We start from the raw sequence: 27,468 nt of genomic DNA, 5'->3' as shown, positions 1-27,468 counted from the left end.
AATAAACTCCTAAACTCAAAGCAAGCATTTTCAATATTTTTCCCCAAAGGCACTCCTGGAGCTTTATCGTCAAGTTGCAAAAACCCTGTTTCTCACATCTTCTGGTCCCTCTGACACATGATCATTTTCTCTATAAACAAATTTCATCAGCATACCAATATCATTCTTTCTGGAGATGTTAGTGAGATATCAAAGAAGCTCATATTTCTGTTCTCTGACTTATCCTGGTGGCAGGTCCATCAAGAGGTCATATAGATTCTAGTTCTGCCTGGGTTTCTTAGACATATCTAATCCCTTCCCATCTCCAGATCATTACACCTTCTCTCATGGTCTCTGTTACCCCTCAAGTAGTCATTCCTGACTGTAGGAGTTTTCTGATCTCCTTGATAAGCTAGTGGGTTTTCTCTCCTCTACTGCCAACCCATTTCCCAGTTCTGCTCTTTACCATTGCTCTTCAAAGCAGCTGATGTGCTCCATGGTCCACTCTCCTCTAGTAGATGGTCTCTTCCCTGTTCTTGTTCACCTGTTTCTGCAGATTGTCCTTTCTGTCTGTGGATCTACCTGTCACGTCCTCCTATTCAACAAGGGTCTCTGAGTCTTCCCATCTTCTCCTCTCACCCACATCATTTCCTCAGTGGCTGTCTGAATGACACCATTTGTGTGACTGTGCTGTCAGTCAGTTCAGTTTTTGAACTGGCCAACGATTAGGCCATGGCCCAAGGTTTAGCTAACTTAACCAACCATGAGAAACTGCTGGACATGGAAGAAAATAAGGAGGGAAGCTGGCAAGCATTAGTAATAATGCAGTGAAGAATGACTGAATTTCACAGGTGGCTAACAGAGAGTGATGTGAAATTGCCCAAACCTCACAGATAATGGAGGGGACATTAAAGGACATTTTGAGGAATGAAACCTCAGGGACCGGTAACCACAATGGGTGAGATGGACTAGTTAACCCTTCCGGAAGCATCCAATCTGGGGACAGATGTAGCAAAACTGGGACCAGTGGGGGGAAAAAATCAGGGGTGGGTTTAGATTTGAGAGGAGAAAAGGGTGGGGGAAAAAAAAAAAGAAAAAAAAAAAGAGGTGATCAAGGCAGATGGGAGGAGAAAAACATGGTAAATGGAGAGAAGGGGGATTAAAGGGGCTGACTGAGTATAAGCAGATTGCTGGTCAGTATGCTTCAACCCTGCACCTGATCTCTGTGACCTGCTCTATATTCTTATTAAACTCTATTCCTAACTATCTTCTGTGTAAGGGTTTGGCTTTGCCTAACACAGGAATTCGTGTGAGACCTTTCGCGTGAGAAATAGCTGCTGACACGCATCTGCTCTCGGATGATGTATTGCCCACATCTTCTGCATCCTGTCATGCTTGTTTGCTTCATTTTTTCCTTTGAAGTTAGGAAAGAGATATAAAAGACTATGGAAGCAAGAGAGGTAGTGGTGTAGGGAACATGAAAAATTTCAGAACAACAAACTCCCCCATAAAATCCCATCCAGACACTGCTGTTTATTGTTATTGGTTCATTGGTGTCCAGGTTGCTAAGCTTTTTGGCAGGAAAAGTCAGAACATACTGGACTCCACTCTGCTGTAGCCAGCATGCTTCCAGTACCCAAAGTAATTAAATGCCAGCTTGAGTATCTCTGCACTGCAGCATTGCCATAGTCTGTCTCGACAAGGAAGACAGAGAGCTAAACAACTACACCTCCACTCAAAGCTTCCTCTTGTTTTTGTGTCATACAGATAACAGTACAAGCAGCACTAGCAAAAATATTTTTTTTTTAAAAAAGAAACAAAACAAAAACAAATTGACGGCAGCATTACCTCTGAGACACTAATAATTGTAGCTGTAATAATTTCAATAAATTAGATCATTTGAAGACCCATCAGAATCTTTCACAAAACCCACAGAGGCTCAAGGTATCCTACATATGGTAGTCAGTAAACCAAAACCCAGAGAAAAAAATACAGTCTTTACGTTTCAAGTTTCATTTAATAATTGAAGCATGATGTTCCCTGACATTGCACGCAACATGCTGTAGCAGTTTCTCTGATGTGTCAGACTCACAGACAACTTGCTGGTTTAGTCTGCTTACATCCTGTGTGTCTTAATTCTGGCATTTTCAGACACAAATGAAGTCATGGCTTTAAAACATGGTGTAGATACCCTTGCATTGCACCTGCCTTTCCAGTACAGCCTTCCCAAATAATCAGTTTACAAAGGCCAGCCCTATTTGGCCCGTACCATTCTCTTGAAACCCAAGCTGATTGAAAACACAAATTATTGTTATTACAGGCATAACACCTGGCATATTTTACCACTGATGTGCTACAATACACATTTCCATTGGTCTGACAGGGAAAGAAGGAGTGGCGTTGGCTACCACTAGTGACAGGGCTCTTCCTCCGGCCTTCTCCCTGAACCATGCAATGCCCCCATGAACACTTATCCATGCCCATGAAGTCAGGTCTAAGGAGAACCTTGACCTGGGCTCTCAGATACTTCCACAAATTCCTTCAACTTTAACCTGTGAGATAGGTGCTGTCTTTCAATGGTTAACAAAAAATTCAGGATGACAGGATTACAATGAGGGGACTCTGGGCTCTTGTTCAAAAATGATACTGCTGCTCTCAGTTTGTCAACCAGCCAGGGACAAGCAGTTTGTTGTGCAAGTGTTATCATTTTACATAGCAGATCCCCAGTGTCACACTACAGCTGGCAAAGAGCAGAAACAGAAGTAGCTACACTAAAAGCATTCTCTGTACACCATCCTTCAAATGGGACACACTTCCCACATTCGTAATCTTCACTTTGCCTTCCCCACGCCACACAACTTGCACACTTATAAGTTTGCAGGTTTTCAGCATCCTGAAAAAAACATTTAGCAGTCACACAGGGAGGAAGCTATCTTCTCTAAAACGTTACATTGAAGACTGATTCAAAATTGTAATGGGGTGGGACCTCAGCAGAGAAAAGGGAGAAAACGAACTTAATTAAAGTCCTTTTTCAGCTGGAACTTGAAAATTCTTCAGTCGAGGGAATATATCACACCCTACCTCTTCCCTTGTACATTGAAAAATAGAAACTGCTGTGGATTTAATTAAAGATTTGGCTTAGGTTTTAGTTAATACTCTCTACTCAATTTAATAATATTCAATCAAGATGCAGTTATTACCCCATCACAAAAAATATATATATATATATGTTTTTCCTGTTATGACAATCTATGTGATTTTTTTTGTTTGTTTTTGAATGTAGTCAAAGATTTTCATAATATCTGGGGAAAGCTGGAGAACATAAATATTACTACATCAGCTGGTTTAAATTGGCCTTGCTCAGTTTATTCAAAGGCTGAATTTTTTCTTGCCATATTTTGCTCAATAAATTTTAGTTGTTTCACAAAAATAATTTTCAAGCTAAAAAGCCATATTTAGGGACAGATAGTCAGATATACATGATCCTTTCTGTGCCAGAACCCATAAGTCAGGGTCCTTCACTAGTTAGGAACCATGCTGCAGCCAGTCTGTTTATGGGTCCACCTCAAAGCACGAGTGTAATTCATTCTTACCTCTCCAGGGTTTCCTCATCTTCATCTACAGAACACAAATCCCACCTCACCATATACACCTGAATATACCTAAAAAGAGTTTGAAAACATTAGCAATCCCAGCTACCTCACAGCACAACAACAGAGATAACTTTTTTTGTTGAGAGCAGTAGCTTTTATACGAGCGTCCTTCAGGTCACGCACCATGTTATGGATAAATAATAAGTTCAAACTTCCTGAAGGTGCGAATAACTCAATCTATGGTTGCTCTGGCAGCAGCACAGAGTGACCTGAGCGGGTCGCGGTCCGGTGGGCTTTGTTCATCGGCGTGCAGTGCCACACCAGCCATACCGCAGGCATGCAGGTCTCCCCGGTGCCCTGGTGCCCCGACCTGCACACCCACACTGCTGCTCCTGCATCCCTGCAGGATTCATCGAGTATGGGTTTAGATGCAAGAGAGCACTACCCAGGTTTTAGAGTGACTGTAGTCTTTGTATTAACAGTTTTTTCTCTTTGTGGATTTTTATTGTCTCATATCCTTTCCAAAAGGAAAGAACAACAACTCACAATAATTCCATCAAAAATAATAATAATAAAAAAATATTTTGATGCTTTCTGGCCTGTAGAGAAACTCACATAATGAGAAAATGTGCAACACAAATGAATCCCCCAATTTAACATAAAACACGGTGTATAAATCCATAGAAAGCATTCAACAATATTGATATACTTCTATTCAGCTTTTAGAAATGTGTTTCCATGGGTCTAGGATAAATCAACAAAATAAATAAAAAGACTGAAGAAAGTACACCTTTTAAAGTAAATAAAATAAAATAAAATAAAATAAAATAAAGAAAAAGCAAAAAAAAAAAAAAGAGAGAGAGACTTGAACTCCATTAGGTATAGGAACTGCAATCAACAAATTAGAGTTCCCAAAATCAATTTTAATTTTTTTTTACTACTGCAGAAAAACAAAATTTAAGACAATGTTTAAAAAGAAATATCATTTCAAATAATTTATTTCCTTCTACAGTTGGAAGCAGTGCTGACAAATATGCATGGTGTAAGAGAAAAAGAAAGGTTGCAGCACTCATTCACGACCTTTGGAAGCTCCACCTACAAAAAAAAAAGGCTTCACTCTAGAAACTGTTTAATATAGCCTTCAAATTTTCAGTAGGATTATGCAATTGACTGAAATGTGTATGTTTTAGAAATGTAAGAAACACACACAAATTAATGCTGTTGAAACTCCCCACTGCCTGAAGGAGCCACTACCTCCCTGAGCATGCTGCAGAAAATGGAAGTCTGGCAGGTGCACAAGCACCCTTGAGGGCACCTACAGGTCAGAGTTATATCTAAGACAATTCAGAATAGTGTCAATTTAAATTAACTATCACCACATAAATGATAGCCTGAAACACTTGTTCCAAGACATATGCTCACAGCGTATATTCAGATGAATCTGAATACACATCAACAAGCATTTGGCAGGTGTCTACACAAGCATTTGTGGTGGTATAAGCAGAGTAAATTTACAGTGAGCTCGCTCAAGCTACAGTAGAGCCATGAACATCAATCTACAGAAACTGGTTCATCACAAGGTCAGTTCCCTTCTTTTAGGTAGCGCAGTGGGTCAGGCTCACCTATGCTAGAAAGTGCTTTAAAAAAGAACAAAATCAAGAAGCTGAGATGATATCTGCGTAAGTACCAGACACAAGCAGGCCAATGACTTAGGTAATGGCAAGCTCACATTCTACTTGCTTCAGTTTCCTATTCTTTGTTGAATTAATTAGCTAGAAAGTATAGATGATACCTTGCAGCAGAAATAGATGAATTAAAAGGAAAGAGAGCAAGGTACGAAGGGGAAGGGAGGTGATTAAGAGCAGGTCAAACAACTTTTGCCAGTTCCCTGACCTTGGCATATTCTTTCAGTTTTTTAAAACATTCTTCTCTACCTTTTCCTTTAAAAATACTCAGAATTGGCCACATGCCTGGATGAGTCAAAAAGGAGACACATGGACACTCATCAGACAGAGAGATTTAAACATATTGTCATTGTTCTTTGGAAATGATTTCAGATATTGAATGTTCCAGAACACAAAATTCTTCCTTTGGTCCAAATATTATGGATAATATTTAGTTTAAACCAGTCTGCTAGTGTATTTCCACCACAACTCTATAACTTTGACTGTAATGATAGCAGCCAAAACTCCATGAAATAAACAAAGAAGGGAAAATTAGGGCATCGATCTTACCAAGGAATGAAAAATGCAATCAGAGCTACCTTTAATAAACACTCACCCAACATTTCTGAGGTTTCCATGTTTCTTGTATAGAAACTTTGACGTAGCTAAACATTCTTCACTGTTTTTTTTTCCCAAAATAAGTAATAAATTAAGCAGCATAGATTAAGATTACCATCACTGTATTCTATGTCAAACCATTCTTTTAGACTCTGCTCTAAAAATACAACTTGGTGAAAATCCCTGCTACTTTTAACAACCCAAAGAAGTCATGAAGTGCAGTGTCAGATGCTGAGGGAGCCTCTTGTGGTGCTCAAGAATCAAATAGTGAATTTGTGCATCAGGAAAAAATGGAATGGAGACATGCTGACACAAAGCTACTCAGGTTCAAAAGTCTGTTCACCTGTGCTTGAGTTGGATACATGAACATCTCATGCCTGAGGTAGATCAAAGAGCCCCAGGTTGTCCGCAAGCTGTGTGTGGCATGTGGGGACACGCAGAGCAGCCAGAGTCCATCCATGCACTGCAAGGCAACCATGTGAAAGTCTTTGCAGAACAGAGGCCAAAGTGCATAGTTGGGGATTAAGGAAGTAGCACAGTGGGGGCAAGTATTTGGAAAGATAATCAAGTTGAACAGAGTTGCCGTGTGGCTTGAGGCAGCTCACAAGCCCTTGTGTTGGATGTAGCCTTTCCAGCACACTCTGTTGTGGGTTGTATGTAGTTCTGCTGCTTGGGGAGAAGTGTCTCACAGCCTTGTCTCCAGAGATATGGCTTTTGTAGAATAAAAGAATACAGCCTCAAATGATGATTGCTAGGGTCAGTTCCTAGTGTTATGTAATACAGAGGTCAGCATCTGAACCAGTTTATGACCTTATTATGTTAGCCACTACCCAACATACAGTAACCATCCACTCCAAAACCCAAACTACTAATATCCCTCACACTGACATAGCTCTGACTGTGCTAAGCATGTTTTCAATACACTACAAAAAACTGAGCATCTGAAGAACATTTGGCTCTTTTCATTTTTAAATAACAACTATGCCTCCTAACCAGGGATGGCAAAATAAAATTATGTCAAAAGACTTTCAGTTGGCTTCTTATTTTGTAATAATATGCAACACATTTTTAGTTTCTTCATCTCCAAAGTCATAAAAGAAGCTGCTGTCACTCTGCTGACAAAAACAGATTTCTCTTCTTATTCCCATTCTCAAGATATTTCCAGTTTTTGTCAAGTTGAATCTCAGCTAGTTTTGAGATTTTTTTTTTAAGGTAATGGGTTAGCTCTTAAAAAGCTGACATTTTTTGAAGGAAGTAAAACAGAACACTTTTGCTTCTCTTTCTAATACCTGAACATTAAAAATATTGTACACTTTTTTTCTCCAAGGTTCAAATTTCACTCAAACAACTTTTTAAATTTTTCATTTAATTTTTATACATATATTGATTTGAATCTGTCTTCTCAAACTCCTCCCAGCTCCTGACAGAATAGTCAGAAGTGGAGGTGGGCATGTGCTATGCTCCTTAAATCATTTTGAAATGATATTCCAGCTGGTGTACATGTGTGTTTTACACTTTTTAGTATTCTTACACGAGATCAGTACCCTGGTGAGCAGCTATGTGGTGAAAGACATCATCAAATTTGCTGGAGGTGAAAGATGAAATACTGAAGTCTATGAAAATTTAAATCCTACCACAGTCAACCTAAAAATGTATGCCAACCATGTGATGAGACAGGAAGCAATGCAATTAAAGGAGACAGTTTCAATCCTTGGATTTTATTAACACAGCCTAAATGTTGTTTAAAACAAGCATTAGCATCTGGTTGTTAAAAGGGTGAATTTGCTTTGTTTAAAAGGAGACATACATCTTAGGAAAGTAGTGGGAAACTACTGCCTTGCAGTCAGCCACATCCTCCATAACATATGGCTGTCTATGAAATTTGTAAGAAATAGTCGGAGTTTTTAGAAAGAAGAATCTCTGTACCAGTGTGTAGATTAACCTAAAATGAATGTATAATCTTGTGGTGAGTTCCACAGATTTTTCTATTTGTATGAATGATAACTTTCAAAGAATTTGTTAGAAATAATGAAGTTATGATTAAATGCAAATAATGGAAATATGTCAAACTTCAATCTGAGGTGGCTAGCTAGATACTGAAATAATATGTTCTCACAGAAACATTTTTACATGCTTAAACTTATGTGAGATTGCATTTGCCTCCACAAAACAGATGAATCTTCATTTATGAGTCTTTTAAAGGAGTCTCGCATTGCTATGTATTACAGATAATAAGACATCTTATTAAAGTTCATTTGGAGCATTTCCTTAAACAGAAATACTGCCACTCCTTCAGTACCCCATCACAATTCATCAACATTGATTTCTTTTTAACTGGCATCCATTGTATTTATTTGTTGATTATTTTTTCAATATTTACACAGGATATAATGAACTTCTACTAGTTCATTAAATGCCTGGAGTTCACTTATTTTCTTAAAAAAAAAAAAAAAAAAAACAGATTAGAAAATCTCCAAACTCTTTCACAAGAGCTCATAGCCAGAGGTTTAACATCTGTGGATCAGTATTCAGGACCAGAGTTTCCAAAACACCTCAGTTCACCATAAGATACCCAAGAGAGAGCCATATCTTTTAAAACCACAAGCCCAACCTCCCCCCTTTTGCCTGGAGCCTGCAGGGCCAGTGGCCCTTTGGAGCACACATGCTGAACTGCTGCTGTGTTCGGCTGTTCCTGTTGCTCACGTTTGCGTGGTCCCTCATCTCATGACCAGATCAAGGCAGGCCTCAGTCCTCTTAGGGGTACTGAACAAATATGTAATATTAATAGCAGGACTCCTGAAACCCTCTGACAGAGAAACCAAGGAAGACTGTTCATACCATTACCTGGCCATGTACTATTATGCAGTTATTCCAAGTCTCTGTCCCTCATGCTCTAGCCAAGAGCTGGCAGGTTTTCTGATATCAGTGTATGGCTGGGTTGTGCCAGTTCCCACTCCGGGATATTTTCTGCGTACCTCTGACATCAGCTGAGTTATTGGAGCTTTACCCAGACGTTACAGAAAGGGCTCCACGTCTGCGCTGTGTGTTGGTGCAAGTGTAGTGGGTTTACGTGGCAAGGTTTTGGTAGCAGGGGGCCATAGGGTGGCTTCTGTGAGAAGAATCTAGAAGCTGCCCCATGTTTGGTAAGGGCCCCACTGCTGACCAGAGCTAAGCCAATAAGTGTTGTTGTTTTGCGCCTCTGTGAGAACATATTTAAGACAGGGAAAAAAAAAATGCTGCGCCACGCAGCAGCTGGGAGAGTGAGAGGAGTGAGGAACAGCCTTGCAGGCGCCAAGGTCAGTGAAGAAGGAGGGGGAGAGGTGCTCCAGGCACCGGAGCAGAAGTCCCCTGCGGCCTGTGGTGAGGACCATGGTGAAGCAGGCTGTCCCCCTGCAGCCCGTGGAGTACCACTGTGGAGCAGGGTTCCACGCTGCAGCCCGTGGAGGAGACCACAGTGGAGCCAGTGGACCTGCACCGATGGAGGCTGCGGCCTGTGGAAGACCCCTGCCGGAGCAGATTCCGGGCTGGACCTTTAGCCCGTGGAGAGGAGACCACGCAGGAGCAGGTGACCTGGCAGGAGCTGCTGCCCGTGGGGGATCCAGGTTGGAGCAGTTTGCTCCTGAGGGATGGACCCCGTGGTACGGACCCATATCTGGAGCAGTTCTCGAAGAGCTGCTGCATGTGGGCAGCCCACGCCGGATCAGTTCGGCAAGGACTGCGTCCCGTGGGAGGGACCCCACAGCACAGGGGATGAGAGTGACCAAGAAGGAGCGGCAGAGAAGAAGCGCTATAGACTGACCATAACCCCCTATTCCCCAGTTCCCCTGCACCGCTCGGGGGGAGGAGGTGGAAGAGGGTGGATGGGGGGGAAGGTGCTTTTGGTTTCTTTCCTTTGTTTCTCACTTCTCTAGCTTGTTAGTAATAGGTAATAAATCTTACTATCTCCCTATGCTGAGTCTGTCAGGAGGCTGTAGCGAGGTGGGGGTTGGTCTATTCTCCCATGTGTCCAGTCACAGGATGAGGGGGAATGGGCTGAAGTTGTGTCAGGGGAGGTTTAGGTTGGATATTGGGGAGAACTTCTTTACCGAAAGGGTTGTTAGGCATTGCAATGGGCTGCCCAGGGAAGTGGTTGAGTCACCATCCCTGGAGGTCTTTAAAAGACGTTTAGATGTAGAGCTTAGCGACATGGTCTAGTGGAGGACTTGTTAGTGTTAGGTCAGAGGTTGGACTAGGTGATCTTGGAGGTCTCTTCCAACCTAGGTGATTCTGTGATTCTGTGATTCTGTGTTTTGCCTGTCACAATAATTACTGTGTGATCTCCTCGTCCTTATCTCAACCCTTGAGCCCTTTTCATCGTATTTTCTCCACTTTCCTCTTTGAGGAGGGGGAGTGAGAGAGCGGTTGTGGTGGAGCTCGGCCGCCCACCCAAGTAAAACCACTACAGCAAGACAACACAGATGTTATAAGACTACAGTAATGGGTGTCTCCTGTACTTCAGTGAGTCATCATGTTCACGTATTGTCACAGGTAATAAATACATTTTAGTGTGACAAAAGAAGCGATAAGATTTTTCATTACCAAGTTGGAATTTATTAAAATGCTTTGATATGAATTATTTATTTTATGACTTTTTTTTTTTTACCAGCTTGAAAGGTTGAATGTGATAGTTAGCTTTCAGCTTAAAGACTGTAGTGAAATGGAAAGAGAAAATTCATTACCTTTTCAGGTTTCTCTCTCTATTTTGTCTAAGAATTATTTGTTGAATTTGGCAGAAGTTGACAGGAAGTTTTGGTTATGCTATTTTGCTGAAAAACTGTTTTCTTTTAGAAAAAGAAAAAAATTACTCTAATTCTGATTAGACTTACAAAGGAAATTTCATACCTCCATTTATTAATAATTAAAGTATAAATAACAATAGTAGTCACTCCTTCATTAGTTGTTAAAGAAAAAATGTAATAATTAAAAGAATATCAAAAGGCTCAACCCAGGAATTGATCTTCTCTAATAATCCTGAGTTCAGGTATTTAAACCCGTATGTCGACATCTAAGTGCCACGGGCATTTACATTTTACCCTGTATTGTGACAAATTCTCTCCTAAACCCAATTAAGAAGTGCATCAGCATGCACAGGGTACACCTAACTTAAAACCAAGACCCACACTGTGTCTGAACAGCCCACAGGACATGAGGAAGTCAGTGGTACATTGCAGAATGCCAGGAATTAGATGTCTTTGCTATTCCTTGCTACCACATGGTCAGAGATCATTGACAATTTTGAGAATCGGCATTGACAATACTTGGCACAAGAACATTATTTTTCTTCCTCTTCTTCCCCCCAGTGATTCTGCTCTCTGGTTTTAAACACAAACATATGTTTTCACTCTGAGGAGTCAGTCTGTGTAGTCCAGGGAACATTCATCCCCATCTGAAGGAGTGAGAAAGGAGGAAAGAGCTCAGTTTTATCATCCTCTGTCACACTGATTTGTACTTTATTCTGCAAGTAGTTCCACTGGGGCCAACAAACCTACACACCGAGTAGAGTACTAATCAGGGTAAATAAGGATGGCAGATTCAGGTCAAGTCACAGGTAAAAATACCATTTATTATTCAGAAATAAAAAAGTATATACCAGAAAATAGGAAAGACAAGGCATATTTGACAAATTTTGAACGAAGTCATGGCCTTTGCAGACCTATAAAGATAAGAAAAACTGCTGGTCGAGCAAGGTCCAGCTCTCCATTTTGTCTCCTGTCTCAGTGGGACCCACACTGAGACAACCAGCAAAACCTTCTAGCAAATCGCTACCTGAGGAAGCACCCCCCTCCCTGATTTCTTTAATTTAGGAATTATTCCTGTGTCCTAGTCAGCTGAGGGCTCAGTAGATAATTGTTTTATAAAAAGAAATACGAGAATCAGAACTTTGCAGCTCTGAAACGTCCCTCAGCAAACAGCTAACTCTTCCACCCACTCCATACACCCCCATTTGTGAATTGCAATTAGCATTGCAAATGCCTTTCCCTTTTCAGAACTATTGATTTTACTGTTAAATAGCAGCAGAGAATTAAAATGCCTGGAGATCTGCTTTAGCTTCCATTGCTATCTATCTATCTATCTATCAATCAATCAATCAAAAAAGCTCCCAATTCTATAAAGCTGTCATCTTTGTACCCCATCATTTGTAACTAGGTTTATGGCATTAGTTATGGCATTAGTTATGGGCATTATATATTACTCATTGCTGTATCCACTCACCTTTCAAAACCCTTATTTAACATAGTCTAAATATTCTCCCTAACATTTAGGGGAAATGTTCCCACTGAACATCCCTCCTGAGCATACCCTAATATCAAAATTTCATGCTGAGTTAAAGAAACAGTATTTGACCAGCTCATAGAATCATAGAATGGTTTGGATTGGAAAGGACACTTACAGATCACCCAGTCCAACCTCCCTCCTACTAGACCAGGTTGTCCAAAGCCCCATCCAACCTGGCCTTGAACACTTCCAGGGATGGGGCATCCACAGCGTCTCTGGGCAGCCTGTGCCAGTGCCTCACCACCCTCAATGTGAAAAATTTCTTCCTTGTATGCAATCTAAACCTATTCTTTTTTGGTTTAAAGCCATTGCCCCTTGTCCTGTCACTACCAGGTCTTTTTCTGTTTTCAACTTAATAACTCACTTTATTTGGAAATGCATATATGAATATATGTATGCCTCATGCAATCCCTGTAGAAACCCAGCAATTTATCACACACTGCAAGACTATCAGGGACATCCTATACATAATCCTTTGTAGATTGCTGAGGCAACAAGAAAAGATTCACAGCACAAGCTCTGTCCAGGAAGGGAGGAGTAAGAAAGATTGCAATTCAGCTTCTGAAACAGGAGGATGAGCATGATATGGAAAATCAACACATCAAAAGGACTTTGTCTATCCCAGTCAGAGACAAGCTCAAACAAGGCATCATGCATTTGCACAAACAGACAGAGCTAATCAAAGTGGGCTACAATAAGCTTCCCTAAATTGATTAGCCAGAAGGAGGGGAAAGCAGTGTTTCTGAGCAAGTGCTTTGAAGATTCATTTGCATGCAGTGGCATGCACAAGTATCATAGGAATGAGGCGATCCAGAACAGGGGCATCCAGTCCAGGAGACACCACCTCAGGAGAGCTGAGCTAATCCTCAGCCACAGCTACCCAGGCAGCTTTCTGCAAAGTGCTCAGCTACAGCTGGGGGAAAAGATTATTTTTTAAGACAAGTCTACCAGGCTTATTTCAATGTTTTCATAGCAGCAGCTCCATCTCTGTAATCAAGAGCTTTCCTCTTTCCTTTCCAATTTTGATTTTAAGCTTGTCTAGACATGGTATTTTGACAAATTTAGAGTACATCAGTGTTAAGAAGGTAACATATCCAAGTAATGCTGCAGACAAGCTGTATACAAACAGAAAAGTCTGTGAATCCACAGGGTCATGGTGAAGTGGTAGGTACAAAGGGAAAAGCATCACCAAGAGGGATTATTCAGTGATTTCTGAAACAGAGCTGCAAGTTCAGAGAATCCCTTGCCTTGAAAAGGTCTCACATCATCACATGTCCCTTTTAATAAAAGCATCAGGTATCTTTTTGTTCCAGATATAGAGTATTCAAATAGCTTGGCTATTGAGTGCACAATGGAAAATTCTTCATTGCGGTCGGTTTCTAGCTGTGTCTCAGAACCTGAATATCCTTTTAAGTGAAAAGTGACCCTAAAACCATTGCTACTATGGAACCTAACCTTACATGAGAAAGTCTGCTCAATTCATCAGACAGCTTGCCATAATATATGCGAGAGGTGAAAGATAAAATCCTAAATAAGTATAGCTGGCTTGGCAAAAAAAGTTCTTGTAGAAATTATTGTTTCATAAACACTACCACTCGTAGAAATGTACTAGTTTTAGGGATAATTTCTAAGTTTCAGGGGAGTTTGGGGACCAGACAGAAAATACCCCCTTGAAAATGAGAATTTAAATTATTTCCTAGATGGGACTGGACTGATCAAGCATGGAAGGCCCAGGCCAGAATAGCATAACCACCAAGGAACCTGCCATGCACACAGCTGGTCTGTATCAGAAGAAGGGGAGTTTGAACTTGTGACTCCTGCACTCCAACAAACTTTCTTAACCAATTCACTTTTCTGAGGCCATTAGTTTCCTAACTGGCTAGCTGTTCCTCCCTTCTTACATCCGCAAACAAGAGGGTATATTTTCCTGTGATAGGAAATTCAGCCACAATATTACTTCCTTTGGAGAGTAGTTTCAAAGCGCTTGTTTTTCTCTCAAGACCATATGAGGTAGAGTCTATTTGCTTTAATCTCTCTGAGTTCAGGAACTCAGTGACCTTTTTATATATGTATAAGAAAGTAAGATCATTCACCAGGCAGGTGGTCCTACACTCTTGCAGCTCTAATTTATAATTTTTAATTGGAACTTCATTTGACTGCTCTGATTCCAGCACCTCTAGCTGATGTGAATGACTCAGATTCCAGTCAAGGTAATTTTCAGCTAATGATAATTTTTATCACTCTGCTTTTACATTGATTTATAGAAACTGCAGTGAAAGATTGAAAACATTTTCTGTTAGCTTTAAACTGTTTCTATTTTATAGCAAGTTAGTTACATTAAGTCAAAAATGGTATTAAAATGCCACTGTCATACAGAAGAAAGCTGAATTAGATTTGCTTATTTGACAAAAATCAGCCAAAATGAATTCCTATTCCCTTAAATATTGCATACATGGACATTTTCTTAATGCTCACTGAGCAGGCAGTTTAGTAAACACACAGCATACTATAAAACCTCAGCAGCACTTAAATGTGAACATCACAGAAAAAGGAAATACACATACAGAATAATACACTTGGACTGAAATTGTCATTTTCACATATAATTGCATTGTTTATTAAAGGTGATTTTTAAACTCAATTTATAAATTAATCAAGGGTGTTCTGAGATTCTTTTTCAGCAATCTGCACCAAAAAAAAATTAAAAACAAAAAAATAATAAATCCAGGCATTTTTACTGAAAAGGCTAAGGGGCAAGTTGCAACATTTTGGACTTCCTAAGAAGTTTATACCCAAATACCAAAGTATGGGAGTCTGACATTAAATGAATCCTTTTAGTGCAGCTGTATTTATTTTCATGCCAAGCGTGCTTATATTCGATCTCTAGTTCAGATTGGGAGCATGCTTTTGAAGGCAAATCTCCCAATTGTTGCACTTAGCATACTTGGATTCATGTGACAAAAAGCTCTCAGAGGACATGAAACAGATTATTTTTCAAATTAAATTAAACTGGAAGATGAGAATGAGGAGCACATGTACTGCCCTCCAGCTGCTAACAACCATTTTGTCCTTTGGACCAGACCAGCACTAGCTAAAAGTAAAAGTTACCTGAAATGGGGAGAAAATGACTCATCAGGTCACTGTCACCGACTGGATCTCTTCCTATGGCACTGAACTATCTGCACATGTAGGTATAGTCTCCAAAGACCTATAGTATGCACCAAAATTTATTTCTCCTCCTTCACAAAGAAACAAGTTTGCAATCACAGTAAATTGTGGGTTCCCCATGCAAGTGTTTTTGAGCTTCTGATGTACGAGACCATAAATTATCCAACTACTAAAACACAGAGATTTAACCTTGGACTTATCTAAATCATTTAGTGATTGTATTTATTTTGTTTGTGGATGATAGCTAATGGGAGTTACAGCTAGTTTTCTTCTAGACAGGTACTGATTAGTGCTCCCAGAGAGAGTTTGGGCGAGTGTCACACCTTAATTCACTACTCCTTCAGGGAAATTTAGTTACTAGTGTGTGATCTCTAGCAAGTGCCAGTAATGTGTAGCACATACAAATTACATCATTATGTGATTGTGCAGAACATGGGCAGCAAATGACACTTACATTAAATATATCATCCATAACAGGAAAAACTTTGCTACCAAGCCTTGTGGAAAAAGGCTTCCTGCCTATATAGGAACTAAATTTGGATGCCTAATCAAACACCAAAGCAGCCATTAGCTGACTCTGGCAACTGAACAGGCAATAGTTGCTCCTGGATCTACCAAAGAACATTGTAATTTCCAAATCAGTGGGTGAAAGCCAGTGATATGCTTGGAAAGAGCAAGAAATGCATGAGTTGGATAGGAATGTCTTTGGTTCTAAATGGAAACATAAGGATAGACTGGCATGTCAAGATCAGAAGGCTTCTATCAGATAGGATTTTGAGGACATGCTGTATAGGTAATATTTGAGTCTTTGCCCATGCATAGTAAATCCACATTTATACTTTGTCAACAGAAAGAGTTCCACAGGTTCTCCTGGATTTGATATGGGGATAAATCCAGTCTTGGGTTTCGCGTGCTCCCATTGCCTACATTTTACAAGCATTTTTGACTGTGTAACTTAATTTTGACATTGCAAATGTATACTTCACTTTTAGTTGTGTCATGCCATTCCTACTGACATAGTAATCTTTAAGACAGGACACTGAATTGCTCTAACCAAGCCACCATTGCAATACATTTCTCAAGGGTATCTGTAAAGAAGCAAGGTACACTCCATTTTACAGCAAGGGCCATCCAGGGAGATAACACAAGAATCTGGGTATAAGAAAGTTTGAAGTAAATGGTATCCCTGAACATTGAAGGTCCCCCAGGAGTTCTTAAGAACAGCAAATCTGATGCAGGACTTCTGCCTGTCTGTCACTTAACTTGAATCATGGCTGTTCTCTGACAACACAAGACAAAGTTTCAGTGCTTTGGAGGTTCGGGGGATATTTGATTTGGTTTGCCTTATTTTTTCTTTCTCTTTGTTTGAAGAACAAAAATGAGGGCAGAAAAAAAAAAAAAAAGAAAAAAAGAAAAATTTTTCAGAAGAAATCATGTTCCCAAGGCACAGAGCAAGTGGAATAATAATAGAATAGACAAGCCTTTTCTTGATAAAAGGCTACTTGCTCAGAGCAGCATTACAGAACGAGGAACAAAGAAGCACTATATAAAACCAGCTAAATAGAGCCTGATGGGCCAGCCAGGTCTATAAACATGTAGACATCAGAAACCCACTTACACAGCAGTACTAATGGCATTAAGACACTCCTCAGAGGACTTGGAACATAGCTAATGCAGTATTGCTGAGATGCAGGTACAGTTTGCTCTAGACCAGGACAACTAGCTGCACTTTTGTTTTTCCAATGAAGGAAGACTGCTGGTGATAAAACAGAGGCAATTTCAAGTCTAGAGACACAGAAAAAGGGGCAGTAGGAGGTATGTGGAATTGCCAAAAAACGCTGGAATTGGTTGGGAAGTAAGGTTGAAGTAAGTAGCTGTGGGGCAGCTGAAGGGCCATATCCCATGACAAGAACTGGTCACGTTCATGTTACAGAAAAGACTCCTATACTGAGGAATATCTCACCTTTTTTGAAAGAGTGCAAAATATTCACAAGGCAGTAGAAGGCCCAAGATGTCTGTTAACTACAGCAAGTGTGGAAATCTTCAACCACTTTCAACTCTATACTACAAGAGAATGTGATATAATCTGTGTAAAGAAGTTTTGCAGTGAATATTTGACATCTTTTGGGGGCTGTACTGTCAAAAACACCAGAGCTTGTTAAAAAAAAAAAAAAAAAAGAGGTTCATGGAAATATCTGTTAAGCTTGTGAGCTCTGCTAAGTGGATTTAGTGTAAGGACAGCTAGATTTACATGAGGACACCATAACAGGTTCAAAGCCAGCTTTGAGTAGTAGGGGAAGAAATAGACATCTCAATGGGGGTTCAGAAATAAGAGAAATTGTGCCTACTGAGGTCAGGATTTAGTACACATTTACAGACCAAAAAAATAAACTCAGCACACTAGGACCTGTGCAGCTAAGCTCTACAATTCTAGCATTCAACACCTTTTGCTATTCTGAAACTGAAACTTTCCCAGTAGATGCCACAAATCCTGCCAATTTTTGTAGTGGTTTTGCGAGGTGGGCAGATGTGCCCATTATAAAACCATCGGCTTGTACTTAACATTTCAGTACAGCTTAGCTACTACCAGCATGTGTATTCCCATATTTATATTCACACATTTTCTTCTTTGTAGTGAATGAAGCAGAAACACAGAGACCCAGCAATTAAACCACCATTTGCAAGGCCTGGAATTGAAGCACAACGGGGGCAATCTGTGCCTGTGTTGGCTTTACAGCTATATCCTTCACTGTTTCTTTTTGACTAGTTTCAAAGTTGCCTCAAGGTGTATTTCACAGCTGAGCTGCTCTTTAGTTCCCTTTGAGTAACCCCTTCTGCTGAATAATTTCTTCTGTCCTACAGTTAAAATGCTCCACAGGACAGTCTCGTGTAGCACCTTTGTGTGGTGTGCTCAAAAAGATATGGGGATGCATTTTTTAAAAAACGTGTATGCCTAAATAGGAACTATGGGAAGACTGTACCTGTGCAAATGGCACATGCCCAGAACACCAGACGTGTCTGTCAGACAGCAGCCAGAGCAGGCTGGGGATGAGGACGAGCAGTCCCACCACATCCAAAAGTGGTTAGCAGAGCTGGCGAGGTATGGTGAAAACAGCCCTGGACAGCCAGGCATAGCCATGGGGATGGGATGCTTGCAGAGCCAAGATTCAAGAATTGGAAGAGAATGGGTGACTCCAAGGTGTACATAGCTTCCTGCAGTATTCGTATGAAGCCAGATGATAAGTGCACTATCTGCTGTCCATGTCCTTATGCTCACAACTTGTGTCTTAAGTAACTGCAAAAAGGGAAAAAAGACAGGTTTTGTGACAACAGCTAGCTACCCTGAAGCAGAAGGCAATGCTTTTAAAAGCTGCGTGTCTTTTTCAATGTAATTAAACACAGAATAATTAGATATTCAGTTAAGCTGCTCAAGAAACTCTATTAAATGTGATACAGAAAAGAAAAAAAATAAGAAAATCACAAACTGATACAGTAGATAGCATGAGCAGTGCTCAGTATTGGTGCATCTGTCTGGTACTGTGGTACATCTATCTGAGGATATGCAGAAAAACTGAAGCTCCATCCACATACACTGGGCTGTCTTGACATAAGTCATACACTGTTTGAAAGCCATATGCCTGCACAACAGGCAGGGCCACTGGGAAATAGGACACAGCGTTTTGCCCCATGATACTCAAATGGGGCAATTCAACCTCTTGGCCAGAGCTGCCTCACCTCCACTCAGCCCTCAGTGTGTCGTGAGAAGACGCGCCCAAATTTCATCTTCCCTTATGAAACTTATCCCTGTGTAGAAAGCCATCACCAATTTTTATCTTTCTAAATCTATAAAACCATGATTAGATGAGTTATTCCCCTTGAACTGACCTTCTGCTTTTTAGTGAATTTTGCCTCTGTTGCAGAGACAGGAACCTTTTCCATATGTAACATGTTTTCATTAATCCTTTTTACCACAGTGCCCTTTCAAAGTCACAGGCCCCGGCATATCTCCAGTTAACACCTGGTGACAGCTGTTTTAAAATCTTGGGATGTTTCAGTATGCATGAGTTGACTGTCCAAAGAGGACAAAGATACCTGAATTAGGGCACAAATAAAGGCAGCAGGTCAGGTCAGAGATGAATGAGGACGGTGTCCTTCAAGCTGGAGGGAGAAGGGAAGGACAGGGTGCACAGGCACAGCTGAATTGAGGGACAAATGGGGAAGGAGCAATAGGAAGAGAGGGAGAAAGGATGGATGATCCTGAAGTTCATAAAACCTCACATCTTTCTTGAGGCTCAGCAGTATTCAGACTGAAGCAGGAGCTCATTTTATTTAAAAAGGCTCTATCTCAGCATTACAGAAATAGACTAGTCTCTGACTGGCATTACTTTAATCAGCTTCATTATTGCTATTATAAGAAAATCTATCTCTATAGATATGTAGGGTATGGCTATAGACATGTAGAATATGGCTCCAGCAGAGCATGATCAGCAACTGCTGAAATGGCCAATTTTCTAACAGCATTGGAGCTATTCAGTTATTTATCCATTCTCTTAGTCACTAATAATACCAGGTGCAGAACAAGAGATGATATCAAACTTAGTAATCTTAACTTGCTCGAAGTCTGAAAAGGAACAACGGTGAAGCTAATTAATTGGGGACAATTAATTGAAGGTATCTGAAAAAAATAAAAAAGTGAACAAAATGAAACAGAATGACTTTGGACGTGGTCAAATCTTTTTCTATTTTGTCTTGAAAATTCATTCTGAGTTACACATTTGACATTAGGGTAGGGATTCAGACTGATGTGAAGATTTTTGCATTTAGGCATTCACATGTAAATGTCTACAGTTTATTTTTAATTAGTGAATGCAAAGGAGCTCCTAAGGTATCGCTCAGTTTGGGATTCCAAATTGCCTGGGATTCAGGTGCCTAAACATAGGCACCTCGTGTCATTTGGGTGCTGTGTAGCCTCCAGCCTGGCCCCTAGCTCATGCTCCAGGGAACGCAGAATGCCTCCTGGGCCCCAGAATAAACTATCTGTAGTATTTGTAGTGTTTAGAGTATATTGGTCAATACTGATTGCCAGTCTGAAACACTTCTATAGAATCTTTTAATATAAGGATGTCCTTCATGAATGGTTTGCTGTCAAAATACATGGTCAGTATGAAAGTACCGTTTTCAGTTAGGGAATTAAACCTTGTCTGAAGATACCTTCCCAGTCTTTTCCGAAAGCAGGCACACCAGTCCCACACAACAAACTGCTGTCCAAACCCCAACACTGTTTTTCTTTTTTTCCTTTTTTCCTTTTTCTTATTTAATACTGTGTAAAAGACTATATATGATGCTGCCTAACTGGTAAGGACAGGACAAGTCACTATGGTGAGCAGGATATATGATTATTTCTATTATAGAATTTCATCTATTTCTCCAACATATTTTGTCCTAGACTCTATCAGAGACAGGATGATAGACGAGATGAATCACTCCTCCAATCCAGTATGACAATTCCTAGCAATCAAAAGAAGACCTTTTAATGGCAGAAATGCTAGCAGTTTTAAACTTGCTCTCCAATGAACTCTTACTGTCTGAATGCTAAATATTAGTGGAATCTGTGTTATGGTACCGTGGCTAGACGCATGCTGACATCCCAGCCTTAATCTTGTGTTGATGTATTCTGATTTCAGTTCTCTTCCATCTTTCCTTCAGCTTACTTTGATTCCCCTGTTTCTTGATTTCTTTCTGTGTGCATTGTATATCTCCACATGCACGAGTCTATGTGATTCCAAATTACCACCCCTCTTGTTCTTCTTCTTCAAGTATTATGGTCAAATTCACTGCTGATACAAACTGCATTATTTTCAGTGGATTAATCTGACCTCCAAATGATCCATCTCTTTGTCCCTCAAAGATATTTGCCACTCATTTTTCTTCTAGTTTTCCCTTTGCTACTTATAAATCTGAAGATGCAGACCTACACACACAAATATGTATGTATGCATGTAAGTATATATGCATATATATATATGTACACACACAAATGCACACCCCATTTATTTCTACATGTTGATCTACTGACATCTTCAAAAGATCTCTTTGCCATGTAGCTATATATCTGTTCTGGTTGGGTCTCCAGGTCTTCTCTGAAAACTCTCTCCTTACCTCTTACCTACATGACTTTTTTTTTAAACTATTCACATCTCTATAGCAAATGATTTCCTAATCTGAGTTTTAGCACTCTTCTGGCTGTCCATGGGTGTCATGAATCATGATTACTTCTCCTTTTGACCTACAGTCTCATTACATGTTTCTACATCAGTGCACTGAAATTACGTACGTGATGGAGGACTACAATACCAGCATTTGGAGAATTATCTCATTGTTTTTCAAAAAATGAGGTAAAACTGCAGTATCTACCACAAAAGTAGCCAGCAAGGAGACCATCCACAGCAGCAAAAATCTTCAGAATAAAATACAGGCTTAACCAAGTGTTGCTGTACAGGAAACCAGCAGCAGACACAGCAGAGAATTAAGCAAACATTTAGATGACTATGTTCTGTGAATCATGTAATATTAATGAATAAATAATGCATGGCATCTTGATAGCTTTTTTGGCAGAACTATCAACTAGATTTTTTGATGGGACAGGTTATAAATACAAGACTTGGATTTTAATAAGGCATTTTAAATATTTTGAAATAATATTACATTTAGTGGTTTAAACATACCCAGGGTACCATATTTTATCTGTGCTGTTTAATTGTTTAATAACACGCTAAGACACTTGAAGTGGTATTTCCACCACCCTTTCATTTGATGTTCTCTTCACATTTGAGAAAATGAACGGGATGTGTGTTAGTTTTTAAAAAGAATAATATTACTTTTGCTTGGGGATGGGACAGCATTATGTTCTAAAAACTGTCCTAAGAGAACTTGATTATTTACAGTCCCACTTTCACAGCTGCAGAACCTACTGTTCAAGCATCACTGAAGGTCAACAAGTGCTGGAAAGAATTGTTAATTAACTCCAGTTCCAAATGAAGAGCATAGCAGGGAAACCTGTTGAGAAACTGCATAGCTTGTCTTGTGGACTAAGGCTCTGGAGAGAGACTTGGGAAATTGAAAAAGAGCAGCAAACTGAGCCAAAATCTGATGTTTGTAATGTGGGGATCATTATACAACTTGACCTCATAAAGTCTGGACAACAATCAATTTCTCAATTCGTGGGAGGAGCTCATCAAGGAGAAATACAAATACCTAAGGCAGTGCACTAAAGAGCCTGGCAATACTGCCTAGAAACATTAAAGAAGGTGCATATTGGAAAAATGCAGAAGAGCATATCTAATGAATCATATACAGCAGCACAGATATTTTGAGGGAGAAACAAAACAGAAAGGTAGCAATGCTGAAACAGATCTTGGTAGTATGCACAGGCTGAAGGATCAGAACCGAGACAGTGATATCATGAAAGAAAGAAAGAAAAATGGAAGGAAGGAAGGAAGGAAGGAAGGAAGGAAGGAAGGAAGGAAGGAAGGAAGGAAAAGAAAGAAAGAACGAAAGAAAGAAAGAAAGAATAAGAAAGAAAGAAAGAAAGAAAAGAAAGAAAGAAAGAAAGAAAAAAAAGAAAGAAAGAAAAAGAGCCAGTGCAATGTGTAGCTGTTTTATTAGATGCTTCATCATGTGAACTCTTTCAAATAGAGTTAAGGAACAGGGAGGCACCAGGGCCACCCGTGGTCCCATAAGCTCACCAAGGTGACTTGGCTGATGGAAAGGATTGGGTGGTCCTTCCTAATAACATTTTTTGAAAACACAACCTGAACACCGTGATCTGGCCACCTCCATGCCAGGACAAATTGGAAGGAGTTCAGACAAAAGCAAAACAAATGACAAAGAGCTGGAGGGAATAACTTCGAAGGAAAGATTAAATGAGATAAAATATGCACAGCATGGCAAAGGAACAACTGTAGGTTAGGAGACAGGGAGCGCAATAACTGCCAGCCATTCTTAGACGTGTAAATGAAGAACTCACTCATTGTTTGCAGTAAACATGGAGGAGGAAGAATTGTTCATCTTAGTAATATATTTTGTGCTTGAATTTTTGCTTGGTAAATGGTAGCTTTACCATATCATCATGGACTGCTAGCAGCAGAAAAGATGTAAGTAATGAAAAACAAGCCCTTTCCCTACCAATGCATTTTGAATTCTGTTTTATAATTCATCAGATTGCCTTCTCTCCTCTCTTACTGCTGTGGGCAAGGTTCATCATTACCAAGGCATAAGGAACCAACTCTCTCTGAAACCAAGAACACTTTGACAGGACATGTTCAAAATAATGTATGAATGCTTCTAACACTGTAGCAAGTTCCTCCTTCTTCTATGCGTTGTTTTTTGCAAGACCAAACTGACATCGCTGCTTGGACTCCAATCTTTTCAATGAGATAAAATCACAATTTCTGATGAGAATGAGAATTGATCTTCCCCTTTGTGTTTTTTTGTTTGTTTGTTTGTTTGTTTTTGTTTTTGTTTTTAATTGTGTCTTTAGATGCCATGCAGAGAGACCTGAAAACAGACACAGAAGTCTCACCTCTCAGGAGGAATATTCCTTGCCCTGGCATTGTTTTGCTGCTTTGGTAGATGGCGGCTAATCAGAAAAGGCAGAGACTCCAACTGTGCTCTCTGGCAGCACAGACCTTCTGCCTGGAAAGGTTCTTTCCTTTTTATTCTCTACTATTTTCAAATGCTAATTTTTCAACAGCTACCTTTGTACTGTTTTTCTTCTGATAGATTCTTTGTGGATTACTGATGATGGTAAGCTTTTCCCAGTAAGTTGGTTTTTGATTTTTTTTTCCTAGTAATTCTTTAGACAGTGTCACTGCCACTATATCTTTCTTCCCTTTTACCCTTTCCTCACTAGTATGATTTATATAACTCTTTCAGAGGTATTTTAAACACTAGGAGGTCAATAGCTAGACTACTTTTAATCATACAAGTGAGTGCTTAGCACTGGGGAAACTTTTCTTGGAGCATGACAGACTGAAATTCATTTGAGCAATAACATTAATGCCTATTGACATGAAAGAGTAATTTTGCTAACAAGATTTTTAAAAGTACTAGTTAAGAGTGCTTCATCCTTTCTGTTCAGTAGCCATTTGACCAAGAACTGGAAGAAATGAAAGTGAAAACAGCTCCCCATATGACTGGGGCCTCTGTTCTCTATCTCAGCCACAGGCCATCAGTGTGGTGACAACTGTAGCTATAGGGTGTGATAGAAGGCTGAATACAGCACATTTTTTCCTTCACAAGCAGAGAGAATGCAACTCTCAGGTTGTATTGCTAAATTACAGAATTCACAGAAGTGTAAAACTCACATAATAGGAGTTACTTGGTCAACTCTACACTCTACTCTTCACATAGAGCTCCCTATGCTACAGTTTGCTTTCTTGTGCAGGTCATAGATTAATTTCCATTCACAATAGGGAAAAAAGAAAAAGGAGTAACACAAATTAAGATGTGAAAAAAAAAAATTTTAAACTAAAATAAGCCTGTGGAACCTAGTTGAAAATTTTTAAACTGAACAACTTTCACTGCAGTTAGCAGCTTGAGTGGTATGAGAAAATTCATGGGAATGTGTTGATTTTGATGAAATTTTCCTATACAAAATTGGTTTTGAGTAAATGATTGTGATAGTGCAATGTTGTATTTTGGCCAAGTAAAACATTCTTGTGTTCCTTTTTTTCATAGAAACCTTTGTGCAATATATATTTATACCTCTATGAAATATGTGTGTATAATAATTAAAATTATATTCCATAATGTGGTTTTTAATATTTTTAAACTGTAGGATTCAAAGGTATTGCAGGTGCTTTGAATACTACATGACAATTTCTGAATTTTTAATTGTAATTAGAAGTGAAAATAAATGGAACACCATTTTGTTTTAGGATCTGTTAAAACTCTTTTTTCTTTTTTTCTTTTTTCCTTTTTTCCCCTTCTCATTGCTTTCCTAGTGACTAAGCAATCGAATTCTAAAAAGATAATCTTTTTCCAACCTTTGGCTACAGCTAACAATACTACTTACAGACAGCACTTTGAAAAATTACAGTATAATTGATGTAGCATAAAGTGAACGAAGAGGGCAAAGTTGATATGCACATATTAACATAATCCACTCCTTTCATTCCAGACAAGTTTACATTCTTTACCAGAATGTCATTTCCTTCCCATAAAATAGTTCTACCTTCATAGCACAGTACCCTCTTGAATGTTGCAATGACAGCTTTCACATTCTGAAGGGCAGTCTATAGGTTTCCCTGCTGTCATAGCCTGGACTTTTGGAAGAGAAAAAATACAACACCCATCTATTTATTTATTTATTTATTTATTTATTTATTGTATGTAGAGCAGCCAGCCAACAGCAGTCTCTACTTGCAGCTGTTTCTACAGATGTAGTACATATTTTTACACCAACTCAGAACCAAGAGCATGAATAAACCTTTTAGCTTCCTAATAACATGTAAACATGCTCAAATCAGTTTTGCATTAGATTACTGTTTCTCATTCATTTTACTGCATGAAAACATTGAGAGTGGCTCAGAGCAGAACATTTTCTTGTTTTTAATTTATGTAATTGTTTGAGTAAAGAGGCAAAAAAAAAGAAAGAAAAGGAAAAAGAAAAAAAAAGAAAAAAAAAAGAAAAAGAAAAGGGCAAATGAATTTGTTATCTTAAGGGATGAATGCAATACTAGCTTTCCAGTGGGCACTCTCTGCAGCACTCATGCTTGTGCAACTAAACAATTACAGAATAAAGACACAGGCTTAGATACCACTTTTTAGGGGCTCAAAATTAAGCTTTCAGGTGCCTTTTTTAGCGTAACCATTTGCCAAATCTGATCATGCACATGGGAGATGAACCAGTTTTGAAATACCTAGCTTGCCTGTGGAGCCCAGAAGTGAACAGTCACACCTATGATATCCTACACTCAAAACTAACACAGAGTTTCTTCTGCTGGTTCAAATATTCTCTTCATTCAGCATGGTCAGTAGTGTATGAAGAAGGGACAGAAGGATATCAAAAGGGAGTAAAGAAGTAAAAGCAGAAAAATACTTAGTGTGTGGTGGGGTTACTCCCTCGTGTCTCTGCTGGATTCCTCCCAGAAGGTCAAATAACCAGTCAGAAAGCTCGGCGACACTTCTGCACCACTTCTCCACATCTCCAGCTATACTCATCTGGCACGTAGGTACTGCAGTTGTGCTTGGCCATTTGCTAGCTAGACACATCAGAGAAGGTCCTATAGGATCTCCTCCCTGACAGACACTTTTCAGAAACAGAGCCAGTCTTAATAACAGAAGCCAGCAGGTGCAGTAGTTGCTCAGCATATCTGAAATGAGGCCACTTGCATTTAAGAGCTTATAAGTGGATTTAGTTTTCTAATTTCAGGACATAAATTTTGTGGGGAAAAAAGAGTCTCATTAATCATATGGTTTTCATTTTTAATCTCTCTCTAGACATGCAGATCTTAACTTTTCAGTGTTGTGTATGTACACTGTAATCTCTCTATGCATAAATAGGTGAAATAGTCTTCCAATATACAAATTCAGTATTCTCGGATCAGTTTATGTACACAGATATTTATGAAAAAATTAAATAAATACTGCATATGCTAGTGTAGCCTCAAACATTTCCCTGTTCTTTTATTCAGAAGGATTGTGGTTGTATTTTTTATGCAGTCATACTTCTTTGACAGGATGTATCTGTCATGGTTCTGTCTCACAGGTTTCTATACATCAGAGACCAGCTTTAAAACTGTTTTGACAGGCTAAAAGCTGAGATTTTTTTCCAGGGGCAGGATGGGGAGAAACAGGAATGTGAGAAGCAAAAGAATTTTCCTTGACACCCCCTAATCTCTTCAGTGCAGATGGCACTGTCTTTTTCAAGTAGTTTCTATGAACGACAGGCATTGCAAAAGAAGGAAAACCTGAACACAGAAAACAATCTTCCTGGGAGATATGTACGTATCTGTATGTTCATCTATCCAATTGCATGCACAAACACTTGTGTAAAGCATACCTTCCCTCTTCTTCCTCCCCCATCCATTCACTAAAATTAACTGCTTCCAAAGATGCTGTAGGCCACA

The sequence above is a fragment of the Cygnus atratus genome, chromosome 1 (genome assembly GCF_013377495.2).
Source record: "Cygnus atratus isolate AKBS03 ecotype Queensland, Australia chromosome 1, CAtr_DNAZoo_HiC_assembly, whole genome shotgun sequence".
Taxonomy (NCBI): domain Eukaryota; kingdom Metazoa; phylum Chordata; class Aves; order Anseriformes; family Anatidae; genus Cygnus; species Cygnus atratus.
Note: the sequence above shows the minus strand (reverse complement) of the source record.